A 12,178-nucleotide genomic window follows, 5' to 3' on the forward strand; every position below is an offset into this window, starting at 1 on the left:
AGTGGTTTAGACCACAGCGCCACACGTTTCCCCTACAGAGAAGCAGATGACAGAAGCAGATGAGTGAAAAATAAATGTTTATAAAGAGATACACCCAAATGGATCAATCCTCATGACAGGAAGTCAGCAGAAACACTCCCAGCACAATTAAGTGACCTCCATCCCAAATGGTGCTTAGGAGCAGGGCTTTTTTTCAGGGGGAACTCACAGGAACTCAGTTCTAACACCACTCAGGTGGGTGCTATTACCATTCTAAGAGAATGAGGTAGGTGTCTATGGTGAGTTCTGGCTCCTGTTTTCCTAGAGAAATAGGACTGCTTAGGAGTCTCTGGGATGGACCAACACTGGCTGAGCAAGCCCCTGCCACCGAAGGGGAAGAAACCCTAAAACCAGAGAGCAGCTGCTTAGGAGGAGCTGTCCCATGGCTCTACAAATGGGACCACTCCCAAGGATCTTATCTTGGCATTGCCACTTCAAAAGCGCTCATGCACATCCCATGGGGACAGAGAATGGGCATACATGGTGTCCATAGCAACCACAGCACCGTCAACCAGTTGCCACCCACTAGCCCACCATAGGCACGTCCCATAACACAGCTGCATGCGCCAACTCTGCAACGCAGCATGACCCAGTAAACAAATGCACATGAAGCTCGTGACAGCTGCTGCAGGCACCCCAAACATGCACTTGCACCGCCCATCAACAGCACATTTGAAAACAAACAAACACCCCGAAACCACGTGGCACACACCAGGAGATGTAAAAGGAAAGTTTATTGCAAGCAGTCAATGTGTTACATCTACCTCCCTGAGGTTCAGCACTGACACTCCACAGGGATATGTGTACTCGTCGTATACATATGATTGTATTTCATCTGATCCATCCACTGTAATTATTAAGTTTGCAGATGATACTACCATAATGGGTCTAATTACAGGTGGAGATGAATCAGCATACAGTGGGGAGGTTCAAAAAGTATCTACATGGTGCCTAGAGAATAATTTGCACCTAAATATTAGCAAGACAAAGGAGATGGTGTTGGACTTTCGGAGGAAGAGAGGAGAACTAGCCCCGTTGTATATCGGGGGGGGGGGGGGGAGGCTGTGTCGGAATCTTCACTCAGCCAAGCTGATAAAGCTCATTTTCCGGCTGAGCCTTCGTAATCACTCTCCCGACGAATAATTAATGACCTGAGCCTCTGATAAGGCCTCAGGCACATTTCCATCCAGCAGAGTTTCCAGCACAGGGAAGTAATGAGATTTATGGGTACATGCTATGCTTTATTTCTCACTACACAGACAGTAAAGAAATATACATCCTCTCTCTATGAAAGCAGAGAGCAACTGAACAAAGGAACAGGAAACCACTAACGTCACATCCCTTCTCCCCTCCCGTGAGACTTCTAACAGTCTGGAAGGTCTCTGGAATGTAAACAGAGTCCTGTGACTCCAAGCAGCTGCTCAGTGGCAAACAGAAACTAACAGGCTGTGTGGAGAAAGTCTCTTCCTTTAAATTGCTGGGAGTTTACCTTAGTGAAGACCTCACTTGGAAAAACAATATAACTCAGGTGGTTAGGAAGGCCCAACAGAGACTCCATTTCCTCAGGGTTTTGCGAAAGACCAATAATGTTAAACAACAATTGATGACCTCTTTCTACCGGTCCATAATAGAAAATGTCCTCTCATATTATATCACAGTGCGGTACGTTGGTACGTTGGCTTGACAGCAGCCAAATAATAAACCCAGCACTGTAATAATAATAATAATAATAATAATAATAATAATAATTTACACCCCGCCCATCTGTCTGGGTTTCCCCAGCCACTCTGGGCGGCTTCTAGCAAAATATTAAAATACAATAATTCATCAAATATTAAAAGCTTTCCTAAACAGGGCTGCCTTCAGATGTCTTCTAAAAGTCAGATAGCTGTTTATTTCTTTGACATATCGTGGGAGGGTGGGACAGATGCCACTACTGAGAAGGCCCTCTGCCTGGTTCCCTGTAACCTCACTTCTTGCAGTGAGGGAACCACCAGAAGGCCCTTGGAGCTGGACTTCAGTGTACGGGCAGAACGATAGGGGTGGAGACGCTCCTTCATGTATACTGGGCCGAGGCCGCTTAGTTCATACACAAATGCTCTGCAACTCCCGTGACTCATAATCCTTCCTTCTCTTCAGTTCATTAAAGTGCACATACACCCAACGCCCATGGCAGCAACTGCCTTCTGAAGGTTCCTTGGGCTGGAAGTAGAGCAGCACAGGTGAAACCAACCACCCCCTGTGGGCAAACAGAGTCTTTCTCTGGAAACAACTTCCTTATGAGGGCTCCAGGGCTGGAAGCTGGGGCAAGAGCAGTGGAAAAAGCTATTACTTGCTGGTCAACAGATTCACTCTTCCCTCCATGCAAGTTGCCAATTGCCTGCAATGATTAATAGGAACTACTCCCGCACTTATGCCATCAAATTCTACAGTGCCAGCTTCCAAGCATGGTTAAGTACCACACTTTGATTTTCTGACATTATTTATTCAGCGCCAGAGCTGCAGTAGTATCTGTGCAGCCAGTTATTCAAGATTTAACTACTCAATTAAGAGAATTGGCTGCCCCTATGCTAGTGGACCAGGTTTAAGGATGCTGTGTTGATTTTCAAGCCTCTAAACAATTTGGGTCCAAGATAACTCAGGAACCATCTAATCCCTTATATACCTGCCAAATAACTAAGGACTTTGAGGGGTTAGAAGTCCTGCTCCATGTTTGCAGTCATGGGATTGTTGTCTATCATATGACGATATATGTTTTGACTCCGCAGAGTGGGAAGTGACGGAGACAGGATGTTTGTGTTACTGTGCTCCGTGAAGTGGGACTATTGTCCTTTGTTCTTTTTCTCTTTGCTGTCTGATGCTAGAGAGAGAGGGAGCCATGTTGCAGTGCTCCGTACGTGTTTATATGTAAATAAAGTAGATTAGCCAAAATGCTGAGTTGCTGAGGTCTGTCATGTGAACTGTGCGGACTCTGCGGATCCCTAAGTGTGCCAGTGTCTGTTGGCATCGGTTGCTGTGATGTTTGGGCTGAAGAAAGCTTTTGAAGCTCCTGAACGATCGACCATGAGGGAGGGAACATGCCAGTCAGGCATGTGTCTCTGCCGGGGTCCTACTCGAGTGTACGCTGAACTCCTGACAGTTAGTGGTCCCCCATGGTTTGGATCCACAGCTTATACCCACCAAGATACAGTAACACAAACAAATCATTTTCTCTTCCCACTACCCCAGTGATTGATGCATCACCACATCTATATGTTGATAGATTAGGAAGAACTTTTTGACAGTAGGAGTTGTTTGAAAGTGGAGCAGACTCCTTTAGAAAGTGGCAGAGTCTCCTTCATTGGAGGTTTGGATGACCATCTGCCAGAGGTTCTTTAATTGAAATTCCTGCATTGCAAGGAGTTGGACTAAATGACTATTGAGATTCCTTCCAACTCTACAAGGCTATGATTGATACATTGGCATCTATAGCTAATATTGTGGAGCCACAAAACTCCATGAAGATGTGAAGGCGAGGCATGAAATCACCTGGTGTGGTTACAGGGACCTATGTCTTTGAGTATAGTCTAAAATAGATGGACTATTGATGGAACTCAAATCAGTTAGCACAACCATAGCATACACGGGTGTTTCTCCAAGTCCTTGCAGTCAGCATGGAACATAAAATGGCTTCACCCAACTGACTAACCAACCAGTCCGCCCCCACTTGCAAGCATCAATCGCAGCTTTGATCCTGTGGGACTCGATCAACCAAGAAATATGGAGGTGGACAGAAAGCCCACCAAAAGGAACAAGCATTCCTTCAATGTTGTATGGCATCTGGAAGCCACTGCTGCCTGGGACATTCTGTAAAGCATTCAGCTGGTTCCTCCTTAGCCCGTTTGTATTTGTCTAAACAATCAGTACATTATGCCCCAAACAGCCCAAGGGAACCGCTACCCACATCCCCATCGCTCTTCAGAACCACCCCAGCACATTGCCAGAGGCTTCTCATATCTTTCAAGCCCACAAGGATGACATGTCCCAAGAAGCTAGGACGTTTCCTCCCATCCCTTTTATAAAAGCTGTTTTGAACCTCGTCCTTCAAACTGTGGGGTGTCTTCCTTACTAGAAGCTGTGCTCCCGTTACAGCTTATTGCCACAGAGCCAAGTGTGTCCCTCAGCCGTCAGCCTTCGGAAACCAGTCTCTCAGTGAGAAAAGATTTTCCAATGGGACAGAGCTTCTTTCGGTGACCACGTTGGGCTCAGGCCTGGCTGCTCGCAGTCTGTGCTCTACTTTGCCTCAAGTCCGGGGGTAAGTATCATCCCCATCCCTCCTTACAAGAGGTAAAAGAAAAACAAGCCACTAGTTAATGTATATAATTCATCTGCCTGTCTTCCTAAAGTGAAGAAACCCTGCAAGTGCTTTGAGCGGTGCTATGGTCAGGCCTTCTGTGGTGGTGGTGGTTAATTTCCAGGGGTTGTGCATATAAACAAAATTGTACAAAGCCAAAGCAATCCCCAGAACCACCTCCAGCCCCTAAGAGCTCTGAGTTAAGCCCTCCAGTTTACTTACTCGGGTCTTGAGAAGCCCCACTTCTTCCCACAGTTTCTCTTCTCCTCCCTCAGTCTTTTTCTAGCTGATGCTGCCTCTGTCGCCTCCCTGCAAAGATGCAGACCTTTTGTTTCTAACTTGCCTCCTTTACCAGAGTGCAACCTTTTTTCTCCAGGTAACATCCCAGCCAACTCCGAATAATTTAATTCAAATTCTGCCTTTCTGTTCTAACTAATTCTGGGCAGAGGGAGGGGGCCCTCCCATTTGCCACCTGGGAGTCTCCCCTCCCCCCCATTGTCTGCCTGGCACAGACCTTTTTTCTTTGGAGCCACAACTTGGGACTCCTGGTCTACCCCCTAATGAAGCTGATGTGGTGAGTTTTAAATAATGGCAATGTTTGCAGGGACAAATAATAAAACACAATTATTGGTCCTTTACAGCAGATGCTATAACATGCAGGTTTTGCTCCAAATGGGACACAGAGGAGACATGCACTCCAACTGATCGTACATGTACGGGAGACTTCTGTATGATTGTAGAAGTTTTTGAAGGTAAGTAGATTTTCCTGTATGTGTTCCTCCCTTTTGTATGCCATGACTAGGATGACCTGATGTTATGGAGGAGAGAGAGGAGACCTGCTGGACTACATCAACGGTCCCTCTAGTTCAGAGCTTCCCAAACTGTGTCTCGCGACACATTAGTGTGTCAGCTGCAGTGTGTCACACAAACACTCCCACGCTTCTCCTGGGGTTGGAAAAGGGGTTAGTTTAACCTCTGGTTTGGTAGTAAAACTGAATTACGAAATGATGCATGTCTAAAAAGTGTGTCACCAACATGAAAAGTTTGGAAAGCTCTGCTTTAGTTCAGCATTTGCAGTCTAGTATCAGGAGCTGAGAGCGATGGCTGCCATTACCTCTTCTTTCAAGAGACACCAGTGTCCCCATGGGTCAGAGTTCCACCAGATTTGAAAATGACAGCGTCCTTGCCAGGACCAATGCCTCTTGGAGGAAAGAGCAGCAGGGTGTCACAAAAGTTCTGTAGGGCTTCTGTCTTCCATGCCACCGAAGCAGCTAGCAGACTGACAGACATTTTAAAATGGTAAGAGAGGGAAAAAAAAAAAAAAAAAGGAATACAGCAGCCATGGTCTCATATCCCCTCAGACTGCTGTGGGAATCCTAGCCTTGAAATGCCTCAAATTCCCTGCACCCTCAGTTTGCCAAAGTTGAAAAAGGTGCCAAACTGTGAAGTCCATCACCTTTCATAATTGGGCATGACAAAAATGCTGAGGCATTCCAGCCTGAAAGCAGAAGGCCACAAAGTGTGGTGGAGATGGGAGCATGTGCCACGGGCGAGATAAATGGGCAGATAACTCCGTCTAAGCAACTGTGGGGAAGTAACATTAGAAGATTTGCCTCATTGTGTCCTTGAATGCCAGCTCTGTTCTTATATCAAAGCACATCACACATAGGGGGCCTTACGTGTTGTTGTTGTTTAGTCGTTTAGTCGTGTCCGACTCTTCGTGACCCCAGGGACCAGAGCACACCAGGCACTTCTGTCTTCCACTGCCTCCCACAGTTTGGTCAAACTCATGCTGATAGCTTCGAGAACACTGTCCAACCATCTCGTCCTCTGTCGTCCCCTTCTCCTTGTGCCCTCCATCTTTCCCAGCATCAGGGTCTTTTCCAGGGAGCCTTCTCTTCTCATGAGGTGGCCAAAGTATTGGAGCCTCAGCTTTACGATCTGTCCTTCCAGTGAGCACTCAGGGCTGATTTCCTTCAGAATGGAGAGGTTTGATCTTCTTGCAGTCCATGGGACTCTCAAGAGTCTCCTCCAGCACCATAATTCAAAAGCATAGGGGGCCTTACTTAAGAAGATGAAATACTGCAGATAGGATGAAAATGAGGCTTCCTTTTTTTTATTACAAGGAACAAACTGATACGTCATTTGGAAGTCAGCCTCTTTTGCAGTCTGAGGAAAAAGGTGTTTGCAACCTATTTTAAACAATTGCAGCAGAAATTCTGAGATTTAAGGATATGTATTTATTTTGACATGCATCGTTCACATGTTGCAACTTTTATTTTAATGTTGACATTGTAGTAGCTTTTGCAGAATAAACTCGAGATTCTGTTTTAGGTAAACCTTTAAAAAATGGAGTTGAAAAGTATTTTATTTTAACTTTAAATATGTTCTCTTCTCTTTTGATACTTTCTGTGGACAAAGTCCACAAAGTTTTCATTGTTCACTCGTTAATACTAACACAAATATTTCCCCTTTTCTCTCCAGCTGGCACGGATGAATTTATTCAAATGCTAAAATTCTGTGGCAATTTCCCATTAAAATTCTTGTGTGGACAGGAATCGCATGAATATTGCAGAGAGAAAATGACATGCTGTTATTACGACTACTGTTCTGATGAATATCCTTAAGTTGTTTTAACCCATCAGCCTTTCCCTTCGCTCCTTCCCTCCTCAGTTTGCTATTTTGTTTTGGAAGCTGCTTTGGGGGTGCATTTGAATGGAAATACGAAGCGTAAGAATGCAATGATATCAATCTAACTGCCACCACCGTCTGCTCAAAAGCTGCTGCTTTTGAGTGCGGATCTCAGAAAGACACAATAAATATTAAGCGATTCTTTTTGTCCCTTCCCCACAGTGGAAGTCAGGCCTTCATGAACTTTGAGAGCCAGTGTGGTGTAGTGGTTAAGAGTAATCTGGGTAACCGGGTTCGCGTCTCCGCTCCTCCACATGCAGCTGCTGGGTGACCTTGGGCCAATCACAGTCTCTCAGCCCCACTCACCTCACAGAGTGTTTGTTGTGGGGGAGGAAGGGAAAGGAGAATGTTAGCCGCTTTGAGACTCCTTAAAGGGAGTGAAAGGCGGGATATCAAATCCAAACTCTTCTTCTTCTTCTTCTTCTTCTTCTTCTTCTTCTTCTTCTTCTTCTTCTTCTTCTTCTGTAATCCAAATGGCAGACAAAAGACTTCTGTTGCCATTTTGATTTGTACTGTAATCTCTTGGGAGGTTTTGGTGGAAGGGGAAATCCGCAGGCTCTACTACCAATACGCCACCCAAATCACCCTCCACAAATAGCATGATGGCTGTGCCCTGTGGGGAGACTTCTGAAGGCTCCCACACACGTTTTAGATCAACTATTTCCCAGAGTCCTGAATGCAGAGGGAGCCCCCGTGATCACAGGAGAGCCTCCACTTCACAGTGCACAGTTCCCATCATAAGAACACCTGGTTATCCCTAGTTGTGAATGAAATGCTCCTTCAGTTCTCAGCTGTGCTCCTCCTCTGTGCTCTAGAGAGGAGGACCATTCACTTCTGCCCACTCATTTATGCATTCCTTCATTCTCTGGAAGTTTTCAAAATAAGCCCCGCCCCCCCACCTTCAAATGCACAATTGTCTTAGAGATTAGGGTGGGGTGGGATGTTCCTTGCTGAGTTCATAGTTGCCAGCTAAGCATTGCTTTACGCAGTCCACATTTGCCAGCCCCACACCTGACAATGAGGCCTAAAATGCCTAATTATGACCAGAGACTGGAGGTCTCCTTGCTTGAACTGGGCAAATTACAGTAGATGTTGTTGAAAATATGAGTCTGTGGTAGGGATGGTGGCAAAGTTCATCAGAAGAAAATGAGAGTGAGCTTAGATTGCATTATGTTGCATTCTCGGGGGTTGAATGTCATATGACTGCTCATTTTTTAGGTTGTGTTACCAATTTAAAAAAAATTCTTTTCAGGCCGATATTCCCATCACCGTTCTCAATCTTATAAATTGACTACCTCTCTTTTATATTGTTCTCTCTTTTCTTAATATTTATATCAAAGTTTAAGTGGCAATCTATATTCTGTTTTGCTTCCCATGTAATGATTGTATCTTGATTTTTCCTTGAAAACACTGTCCCTGAAAGTTGCAATAAATATTTAAGTAATGGATTTTAGTCTCTGGTCAAATTCGGTCCCTGGTCATATTTGCTCACCGCCCTCTCACACATTGGGGGAAATTGACAGCCTTGCTTTCACACACAATGGGGAGCAGGGCTGATTTGAGCGTGTGAAAGAAGCAGGGTGAGTGGAAAAAAGAAACAAAACTCACTTGTGCTAGCTCTGCCCCAACATTGCTTTCACAGCTTGAACATTTCAAGCTGTGAAGAGAAGCAACAAGAGGAACAGCCATTTTAGATCTGGTCCTAACCAATGTTGATGACCTGGTTAGTGGGGTAGAAGTGGAAGGATCATTAGGCGTGAGTGATCATGCTCTTCTGAAGTTTACTATACAGCGGAAAGGAGCAGCCAAGCATACTAGGACTCAATTTCTTGACTTTAAGAAAGCCGACTTCATAAAACTTAGGGAAGTGCTGGGTGAGATCCCATGGACAGTAATACTAAAAGGAAAGGGAGTTCATGATGGCTGGGAGTTTGTTAAGAGGGAGATAGTAAAAGCACAACTTCAGGCAATACCAATGAGACGGAAACATGGAAGGTGCTTTGGGGGTGAGTTAAGATTAAAAAAGGATGTGTACAAAAAATGGAAAAGGGGGGAAACCACCAAAGTGGAATTCAAACAAATAGCTAGCACATGTAGACACAAAGTCAGAAAAGCTAAAGCACAGAATGAACTCAGGCTTGCTAGAGAGGTTAAAAGCAACAAAAAAGGCTTTTATGGGTATGTCCGTAGCAAAAGGAAGAACAAAGAAACAGTGGGGTCACTCAGAGGAGAAGATGGTGAAATGCAAACAGGGGACACAGAAAGGGCTGAACTCCTCAATGCCTTCTTTGCCTCAGTCTTCTCCGATAAGGAAAACAATGCCTGACCTGAAGAATTTGGAGCAAATGATTCAGCAGAGGAAACACAGCCCAGAATAACTAAGGAGATAGTACAAGAATACTTGGCTAGTTTAGATGTATTCAAGTCTCCAGGGCCAGATGAACTGCATCCAAGAGTATTAAAAGAACTGGCAGATGTGATCTCAGAACCACTGGCAGTCATCTTTGAGAATTCCTGGAGAACAGGCGAAGTCCCGGCAGACTGGAGGAGGGCAAATGTCCCTATTTTCAAAAAGGGGAAAAGAGAGGACCCAAATAATTATCGCCCAGTCAGTCTGACATCAATACCAGGGAAGATTCTGGAGCAGATCATTAAGCAAACAGTCTGTGAGCACCTAGAAAGGAATGCTGTGATCACCAATAGTCAGCATGGATTTCTGAAAAATAAGTCATGTCAGACTAACCTGATCTCGTTTTTTGACAGAATTACAAGCCTGGTAGATGAAGGGAACGCAGTGGATGTAGCCTACCTTGATTTCAGCAAGGCATTCGACAAGGTGCCCCATGGTATTCTTGTAAAGAAGCTGGTAAAATGCGGTCTTGACTATGCTACCACTCAGTGGATTTGTAACTGGCTGACTGACCGAACCCAAAGGGTGCGCATCAATGGTTCCTCTTCATCCTGGAGAAGAGCGACTAGTGGGGTGCCACAGGGTTCTGTCTTGGGCCCGGTCTTATTCAACATCTTTATCAACGACTTGGATGATGGACTCAAGGGCATCCTGATCAAATTTGCAGATGACACCAAACTGGGAGGGGTGGCTAACACCCCAGAGGACAGGATCACACTTCAAAACGACCTTGACAGATTAGAGAACTTGGCCAAAACAAACAAGATGAATTTTAACAGGGAGAAATGTAAAGTATTGCACTTGGGCAAAAAAAATGAGAGGCACAAATACAAGATGGGTGACACCTGGCTTGAGAGCAGTACATGTGAAAAGGAGCTAGGAGTCTTGGTTGACCACAAACTTGACATGAACCAACAGTGTGACACGGCAGCTAAAAAAGCCAATGCAATTCTGGGCTGCATCAATAGGAGTGTAGCATCTAGATCAAGGGAAGTAATAGTGCCACTGTATTCTGCTCTGGTCAGACCTCACCTGGAGTACTGTGTCCAGTTCTGGGCACCACAGTTCAAGAAGGACACTGACAAACTGGAACGTGTCCAGAGGAAGGCAACCAAAATGGTCAACGGCCTGGAAACAATGCCTTATGAGGAACGGCTAAGGGAGCTGGGCATGTTTAGCCTGGAGAAGAGGAGGTTAAGGGGTGATATTATAGCCATGTTCAAAGATATAAAAGGATGTCACATAGAGGAGGGAGAAAGGTTGTTTTCTGCTGCTCCAGAGAAGCGGACACGGAGCAATGGATCCAAACTACAAGAAAGAAGATTCCACCTAAACATTAGGAAGAACTTCCTGACAGTAAGAGCTCTTCGACAGTGGAATTTGCTGCCAAGGAGTGTGGTGGAGTCTCCTTCTTTGGAGGTCTTTAAGCAGAGGCTTGACAACCATATGTCAGGAGTGCTCTGATGGTGTTTCCTGCTTGGCAGGGGGTTGGACTCAATGGCCCTTGTGGTCTTTTCCAACTCTCTGATTCTATGATTCTATGATAACACACAAGTCCGGTTAATTAAAAGGGTTGATTTATTGGTAAATTGTAGAAATTCATGTAATTGGTGTACCTTGAGGAGGATGCACTATATTTAATAGGGGCAGTTGGCAGGAGCACATCCGCCACATTATTAATGGACGGATTCGCTGCCGTCTGCACAGAGAGTGTAAAAGTTCTGTGTTTCACAGTGCATGGAATCACCTGCCAACAATGCGTAATGAAGAAGCCAGGTCTGCCATGCTCGCCTGCAGACGAAACCTGCACAGTTGCTAGTGGGGGATGCTTTACTGAGAAAGAGTACCAAGGTAAGGAGAACTTGCAGGGTGCTTCTTTTCTGTGTCTGTGTGTATATGCATCTGTATGTGGTGACACCAATTCATACCTCTGTCCCTGTCCACCACAGGCAGTCATGTGCAGATAGTCTGAGGCCCCATCGCCAGCCCTGCCATGAGGTGGACTGAGGAAAATTCCTCAAGCAGTGAAATAGAGCAGGACCCAGGAGCAGCAAAATCCCACCACTAGGGTGTTTTTTTGGTGCTGCCACGATCTATAGCGTAGGCTGGGTGAGCTTACAGGGGCGGGGCAAGGTCTGCTATTCGCCGAAGGGCTGTTGTGTGGCACAGCCTCCCCACCAGCAATGTGCTCTTGTACTGCCTCCTTTTTGCAACTTCTCTCCCTCCGGCTGTTCTCTCCCTCTTCCAGACAGTGCGCTGAGGACTGGCTCACTCCTGAAACCCCTGCCCACGCTGCCACTGGGGCGAGAGCAGCAGCCAAGATTTGCTGCTCCTCCTCCTTGCCCTTCTTTAATCCCCAGTGCCGCCTTCCTGAACTTGGGTGCTGGGCAGCAGGGTCAGGCACCAGAAAGGATCTGCCTTCCCTGAGCGCTAATTTGGGGTCCTGCTATAGAGGGGGATCCCCCTGCCCCTCCAACAGCAGCAGCTGCTGCCACTGCGCTGCCAGAGCACGATTTCTGTTCTCATCCTGAAGCAAAGTTCTTAACCCAAGGTACTATTTCTGGGTTAGCAGAGTCTGTAACCCGAAGCGTCTATAACCTGAAGCGTCTGTAACCCGAGGTATCACTGTACTTAGAGCTGTGTTTACCAACCCTTTCCCCCATGTAGCACTAGCGATGGAGGAGAAGCTCGAATCAATTTGCATT

At 45.9% G+C, this 12,178-nt stretch overlaps 2 long non-coding RNA genes across 2 annotated transcripts; one reads left to right on the forward strand and one right to left on the reverse strand.

The window, feature by feature from the left end:
• Positions 1-755: 755 nt before the first annotated feature.
• Positions 756-1,936, reverse strand: LOC310671213. Its single transcript, XR_014507901.1, has 2 exons — positions 1,473-1,936; positions 756-1,065 (listed from the first exon to the last, which is right to left on the reverse strand). It is a non-coding gene; the product is annotated as an uncharacterized lncRNA (long non-coding RNA).
• A 2,172-nt stretch (positions 1,937-4,108) lies between these two features.
• LOC310671018 lies at positions 4,109-7,247 on the forward strand. Its single transcript, XR_014507673.1, has 3 exons — positions 4,109-4,333; positions 5,014-5,124; positions 6,857-7,247. It is a non-coding gene; the product is annotated as an uncharacterized lncRNA (long non-coding RNA).
• The last annotated feature ends 4,931 nt before the right edge of the window (positions 7,248-12,178 follow it).

Source organism: Podarcis tiliguerta, assembly GCF_965153285.1.
Source record: "Podarcis tiliguerta genome assembly, chromosome: 2".
NCBI classification, from domain to species: domain Eukaryota; kingdom Metazoa; phylum Chordata; class Lepidosauria; order Squamata; family Lacertidae; genus Podarcis; species Podarcis tiliguerta.